This window comes from Eucyclogobius newberryi, unplaced genomic scaffold, assembly GCF_026437365.1.
Source record: "Eucyclogobius newberryi isolate DKJ021-1_F unplaced genomic scaffold, fEucNew1.0.hap1 SCAF_11, whole genome shotgun sequence".
Lineage (NCBI taxonomy): Eukaryota > Metazoa > Chordata > Actinopteri > Gobiiformes > Gobiidae > Eucyclogobius > Eucyclogobius newberryi.
In genome coordinates, this window is record NW_027315735.1 from 32638784 (window position 1) to 32645741 (window position 6958).

At 49.1% G+C, this 6958-nt stretch overlaps 1 pseudogene; it reads right to left on the reverse strand.

Annotated features, from left to right (window-relative positions):
- LOC140354728 (NACHT, LRR and PYD domains-containing protein 3-like) overlaps positions 1 to 5627 on the reverse strand; it is a 16608-nt pseudogene extending 10981 nt beyond the window's left edge.
- Positions 5628 to 6958: the final 1331 nt, after the last annotated feature.

Below are 6958 nucleotides of genomic sequence, written 5' to 3' on the forward strand. Positions count from 1 at the left end.
CTCCAGCCAAACTCTCTGTAAAGACAAACAGGAAGAACACAGTGAACACAATCATCTATGGTCAGTCCCACCTCTGGTCCAGAGTCCAGGTTTACAGCCACACACTGTTCTCTCTCTAGACCAGAAAGACCTCATGAGCTGAGCCCACTGTAGAGACACATCCAGGAGCAAGTTCAGGGAAAAGAAATCAAATGTGAAATGCAATAAAGTTATTGTATTTATCTATCTATTCCAGTAACTCATAGTCAAACCTAAAGGACACAGGAAGTGAGGAGTGTTTCTAGTACTACAAACAAAGTTCAGCTTTTAATTAGTCTAAAATGTATTAATTAGAAATGTTTTCTACTTCAAAATATTTATATTCCACTGTTTAAGACATTTCTTTAGCTTTTCCTTCTAATCATTTGCAAAGGAAGAGGAACTGAAGACGTTTCTTGGACGAGTGTCAAAACATATTCACTCTTCAAATCTTTTCTCCAGTGACAGAATGACATTTTCTTTGGCTGTGGCACTGACCTGGACGACTGAGGGATTACACAGACATATACAAAGGTTTTGGTTTCATGTGTAAATCACGTGTGTTCCATCCTGAGCAGATAATCAGGAGCAGGTCATGATTCAGTCTCATATGGACACATCGCTCGCTCTGGGACGAGGACAGAGGCTGTGGTAAAACACCTTGTTTAGACAGAGTTCTTACTGCTGGACAGACGCTCGGCCACATCCTCCTGTTTCATCCTCTTCAGGAAGTCCAGTGCGATGGTCAGGACGGCCTCTCTGCTGCTCTGCTCCTCCTCCTCACTCTCTAAGCATTCTGGGTAATCTGAGGCCAGGACCCTGTGGAACCTCTTCAGCTGCTCTTTGACAAAGCTCAGGACCTGCTCCTCCAGCCGCTGGAAAAACAAACTCAGTCAGAGCAAAAGAACACACAGAGACAGTGTTTGTGTACAGACCGTGAAGAGGTGGAGCAGCGGCTCTACTCTGAGGCCCTCCGGGTTCCACTCCGCTCTGGGGACAGAGTTACACCTTTGAGTGCACAGGAATCAAAAATAAATGATAACTTCATTCTGTCATTAATCCCACAGTCTTGTTTTAGTGGCTGCAAACAGACTAGATTGTCTTCCTACAGTTTGCTGCTGATCTTACCTTGTTCTTGCCTCGCTCTCCTTCCTCAGCCCTGTCCTACTCTCACACAGTCACTGTGGACTTACCCTGTGTCTTCACATGGAGCCTCCTTAAAGTCAACGAACCAGTCTTTAGAGAAATCACTCTGCATGGACTCACAGCTCAGACCAGGACCTGAGTCCCTGCAGTGAAACAGAGGCTTTATTCAGGGCCCGTTACAGCGGAGCAGAGGCTCTATTCAGGGCCCGTTACAGCGGAGCAGTGACACAAGAACTAAACAAACCCTTTAAAGTTGATTATCAGATCTTTGGACCAGTCGCTCTTCAGGGACTCACAGCTCAGACCAGGACCAGGACCAGGACCAGGATCAGGACCAGGACCAGGATCAGGACCAGAACCAGGTCTGGATCTGGCCAGTTTCATCCTTAAAATAAATAAATGATCATAAAGCCAAGAACTACCTGAGTAAAATGTACATAAAACAACAACTTAAACAGATCATAAAAAATATTGTGGTTTTCATTACATTTATTACATATTATTACCAGATCATATACATTTTGATCTGTAAACATGTGTTAGGTAAATGTGTTCTTCTGTGGCCTGAAAATCTAACCAAGATTCAGAAAAATGCTTAAAAAGGATAGAGTGTGAGATGAAGGAGTGTGTAGTGACGTTTTCCTGTCCCAGTGTCTCACAGCGGCTCACCTCCCAAACTGAAGACAAATTTATGATTATTACAAAAGCCTATTTGAATATTTCATTATAACACCACACACTTCTTAAGTTGTTGAACTAAAGAAGAGCTAAAAGGAACAAATGAGAATTGGGCCTAAATAAACCACAAAGTTAAAGAAATATCACATTTTAAGTCTTTTTGTTGATGGAAAAATAAGCAGTAAATTAAATATGTCAACAATTCCAGAAAGAGCACAATCTTCAGAGCCAAACTCCTTCACCACAGCAGCTCACATCACAAACTGTTACTGAAGAGGACAAACCTGCAGTGAAACAGGCTCTATTCAGGGCCCGCTACAGCGGAGCAGAGGCTCTATTCAGGGCCCGCTACAGCGGAGCAGAGGCTCTATTCAGGGCCCGCTACAGCGGAGCAGAGGCTCTATTCAGGGCCCGCTACAGCGGAGCAGAGGCTCTATTCAGGGCCCGCTACAGCGGAGCAGAGGCTCTATTCAGGGCCCGCTACAGCGGAGCAGAGGCTCTATTCAGGGCCCGCTACAGCGGAGCAGAGGCTCTATTCAGGGCCCGCTACAGCGGAGCAGAGGCTCTATTCAGGGCCCGCTACAGCGGAGCAGAGGCTCTATTCAGGGCCCGCTACAGCGGAGCAGAGGCTCTATTCAGGGCCCGCTACAGCGGAGCAGAGGCTCTATTCAGGGCCCGCTACAGCGGAGCAGAGGCTCTATTCAGGGCCCGCTACAGCGGAGCAGAGGCTCTATTCAGGCCCCGCTACAGCGGAGCAGAGGCTCTATTCAGGGCCCGCTACAGCGGAGCAGAGGCTCTATTCAGGGCCCGCTACAGCGGAGCAGAGGCTCTATTCAGGGCCCGCTACAGCGGAGCAGAGGCTCTATTCAGGGCCCGCTACAGCGGAGCAGAGGCTCTATTCAGGGCCCGCTACAGCGGAGCAGAGGCTCTATTCAGGGCCCGCTACAGCGGAGCAGAGGCTCTATTCAGGGCCCGCTACAGCGGAGCAGAGGCTCTATTCAGGGCCCGCTACAGCGGAGCAGAGGCTCTATTCAGGGCCCGCTACAGCGGAGCAGAGGCTCTATTCAGGGCCCGCTACAGCGGAGCAGAGGCTCTATTCAGGGCCCGCTACGGCGGAGCAGAGGCTTTATTCAGGGCCCGCTACGGCGGAGCAGAGGCTCTATTCAGGGCCCGCTACGGCGGAGCAGAGGCTCTATTCAGGGCCCGCTACGGCGGAGCAGAGGCTCTATTGAGGGTCCGCTACGGCGGAGCAGAGGCTCTATTCAGGCCCTGCTACAGCGGAGCAGAGACTCTATTCAGGCCCCGCTACGGCGGAGCAGAGGCTCTATTATTCAGGGCCCTCTACGGCGGAGCAGAGGCTCTATTCAGGGCCCGCTACGGCGGAGCAGAGGCTCTATTCAGGCCCCGCTACGGCGGAGCAGAGGCTCTATTCAGGGCCCGCTACAGCGGAGCAGAGGCTCTATTCAGGGCCCGTTACAGCGGAGCAGAGGCTCTATTCAGGGATCGCTACAGCGGAGCAGAGGCTCTATTCAGGGCCCGCTACAGCGGAGCAGAGGCTCTATTCAGGGCCCGTTACAGCGGAGCAGAGGCTCTATTCAGGGCCCGCTACGGCGGAGCAGAGGCTCTTTTCAGGGCCCGCTACGGCGGAGCAGAGGCTCTATTCAGGGATCGCTACAGCGGAGCAGAGGCTCTATTCAGGGCCCGCTACAGCGGAGCAGAGGCTCTATTCAGGGCCCGTTACAGCGGAGCAGAGGCTCTATTCAGGGCCCGCTACAGCGGAGCAGAGGCTCTATTCAGGGCCCGCTACAGCGGAGCAGAGGCTCTATTCAGGGCCCTCTACGGCGGAGCAGAGGCTCTTTTCAGGGCCCGCTACGGCGGAGCAGAGGCTCTATTCAGGCCCCGCTACGGCGGAGCAGAGGTCTATTCAGGGATCGCTACAGCGGAGCAGAGGCTCTATTCAGGGCCCGCTACAGCGGAGCAGAGGCTCTATTCAGGGCCCGTTACAGCGGAGCAGAGGCTCTATTCAGGGCCCGCTACGGCGGAGCAGAGGCTCTTTTCAGGGCCCGCTACGGCGGAGCAGAGGCTCTATTCAGGGATCGCTACAGCGGAGCAGAGGCTCTATTCAGGGCCCGCTACAGCGGAGCAGAGGCTCTATTCAGGGCCCGTTACAGCGGAGCAGAGGCTCTATTCAGGGCCCGCTACAGCGGAGCAGAGGCTCTATTCAGGGCCCGCTACAGCGGAGCAGAGACACAACTACTAAACACACCTTTTAAAGTCGATGCCCAGATCTTTGGACATGTCGCTCTTCAGAGACTCACAGCTGGGACCAGGACCAGGACCAGGACCAGGACCAGGACCAGGACTAGGACGGGGACCTGGACCAGGTCTGGATTTTCTTCTGGTTTTAGATCCAGGTTTGTCCAGTTTCCTCCTGAAGAAAACAAAAGGATCAACACTAAACTAACAGCTGCAGCAGAGGCTGTGGTGTTGAGCTTGTCCTGAATGTAAAACTGAGCGTCTAAAGCCAGTTCTCTCTCAGTAAAAGTGTGGAGCAAAGTTCAGATTAAATGACACAGTTTTTTGTCTTCACTCATTAAATGTCTGTCTTCTTTATGTTTATAAAATGAACACTACAAGACATTTTCATGTGTTTGTAATAAAAAAGTCATGAAAACCTCTTTGACATATGGCTCAGCTCTAGTGGAATCATGTCACTGGTGTTTCTTTTATTATTCTCTTGTCACTTTATCACACTCTGTCCTCTTGGTACAGAAGAAATACATTCACTTGAACCTAAACTGAAATCCTTTCTAATTGAAGTCCAAAATGCAGTGAAGGGAGCAGACGTTTTCCTGTCCCAGTGTCTCACAGCGGCCCACCTCCCAAACTGAAGACAAGAGGACAAACCTTGTAGAGTCAATCCCACAGTCTTTAGAGCGGTCAGTCTCCAGACACACAGAGCTCAGACCAGGACCAGGATCACAACCAGGACTGGACGGGTCCATCTTCTCCTGAAACCACCAGAGCAGAGGGAAAGTCACACATCTATAATATCAATCTAAACCACTATTACAATGAGCAACAACTCATTTACACAAGAAATCACATTATTTCTCCTTGTATTTAGTAGTTAACTGTAACCTGCATAGTTTATTTGACATTTTGTTCATTGTAATCCGTAATAATATTGATTTAAAATGGCTAAATAATAGAATTGTGTTTTTACTTCCTGCTGCGTGACATGACTGCTATAAATGATAATAACAACATTTATTATATGTTTTAACTTGTCTTAATCTATATATAAAGCTAAACTGGTCTTGTAGCCTTTAATAAAACCTCAGTAATGACAATAACATCAAAACTATAGAAAATACAGCACAAAAGACTGATATTTGTCTCTGTCATTCACTGTTTCCCGGAAGAAAAAAGCCCAAACTGATCAAAAGACGCGATTCAAAACTGATTAAAAGTGATAATATGTGTGAAAAAGTAGTGACTCACACATAAATCACAAGGAAACACAGAATACAAAGAGCACAAACAAACCTGAGCAACATGAATAAAAAGTGCGTGTGAAGAAACGGGAGCGGCCTCGTGAAAGCTGAGAAGGCCTAAAGTGCCACAAGACAAATCCTGAACATGTGAACAATGAAAGTCACCTGGACGAGCCCGGAGTCCTGATCTGGACTTGGTTTGGTTCTGAAAAGGACCTCGTTGAGCCCGGGTTTAGTTAGAGCTTTAAATCAGGAGCGAGTTAAGACTTGATGGCGTCGTCTGAAAAAGCTTTTTACTTTCACTTTCGAGACTGTTACGTGACAGTGACTCACAGAGGTCTTTGACTCTGTCCTCTGCTGACCCCTGGTGGCTGCAGTTAAAAGTCTCTCTTTTCTGATTCTGACCTTGAAGCTTCTGTAACGATCAATGTTGTAAATAATGTAATATCCAATGTGTCTGAGCAAACACACAAACTCCCAGAGCGGCTCCTTGGACCACTGTGAGGAACATCAGAAGTGTGCACTGTGGCCACGCCCATATCACACACGTCCAACTTACACGCTTTGTTAAAAGAATCAAATCACAGCAGTCATTTCTGTTAGATGACTTTTAATTAAGTGCTTTTATCCACTTACAATGAAAAAGACCAGGATCTTGTTCATGCTCATGACCTGTGAAGCAGGAGCAGAATGGGTGAAAAAAGTGGCCCAGGAGTTGATGTAATATTTACTCCTGGTGGATCTTGCAGGTGGGTCTGGGGGACCAAGGACTAATCTATTTATTGTATAGACTCAGTCGGCCATAGCCTACTATATAATGTCAGCTTGATTCAATAGGTTTGTTCCATAAAAAGTGCTGAAACATGTTTGTATTCATTTCATTATTTCATTTTTTGTACAGCAAGTACTTTTGAGGCAATAGAAACTCCTTTAACAAGTATCATGTTATCATACTGTGGAACCTTCCAGACAAAGCAAGAACAATTTTATGAGATAATCATGATCTCAACTAGAAAACTTACAAACAGCAGCTTTAAACATCAAACTGCCTCATTTCACCTGAGGAGCCGAATGTTCTGTGGCCTATCGTCTACTCTCTGTGTGAGAACCACTGCTTTAAACCAACTTTAACTAACACAATACAGAGTGTGTCTGTGATAGAACATCCACCTGATGCAGAGCTCTCCTCCTCCCGTCTCCACCTGACGTCTCCACCTGATGCAGCGCTCTCCTCCTCCCGTCTCCACCTGATGCAGAGCTCTCCTCCTCCCGTCTCCACCTGATGCAGAGCTCTCCTCCTCCCGTCTCCGCCTGATGCAGAGCTCTCCTCCTCCCGTCTCCACCTGATGCGGAGCTCTCCTCCTCCCGTCTCCACCTGATGCGGAGCTCTCCTCCTCCCGTCTCCGCCTGATGCGGAGCTCTCCTCCTCCCGTCTCCGCCTGATGCAGAGCTCTCCTCCTCCCGTCTCCGCCTGATGCGGAGCTCTCCTCCTCCCGTCTCCGCCTGATGCGGAGCTCTCCTCCTCCCGTCTCCGCCTGATGCAGAGCTCTCCTCCTCCCGTCTCCGCCTGATGCAGAGCTCTCCTCCTCCCGTCTCCGCCTGATGCGGAGCTCTCCTCC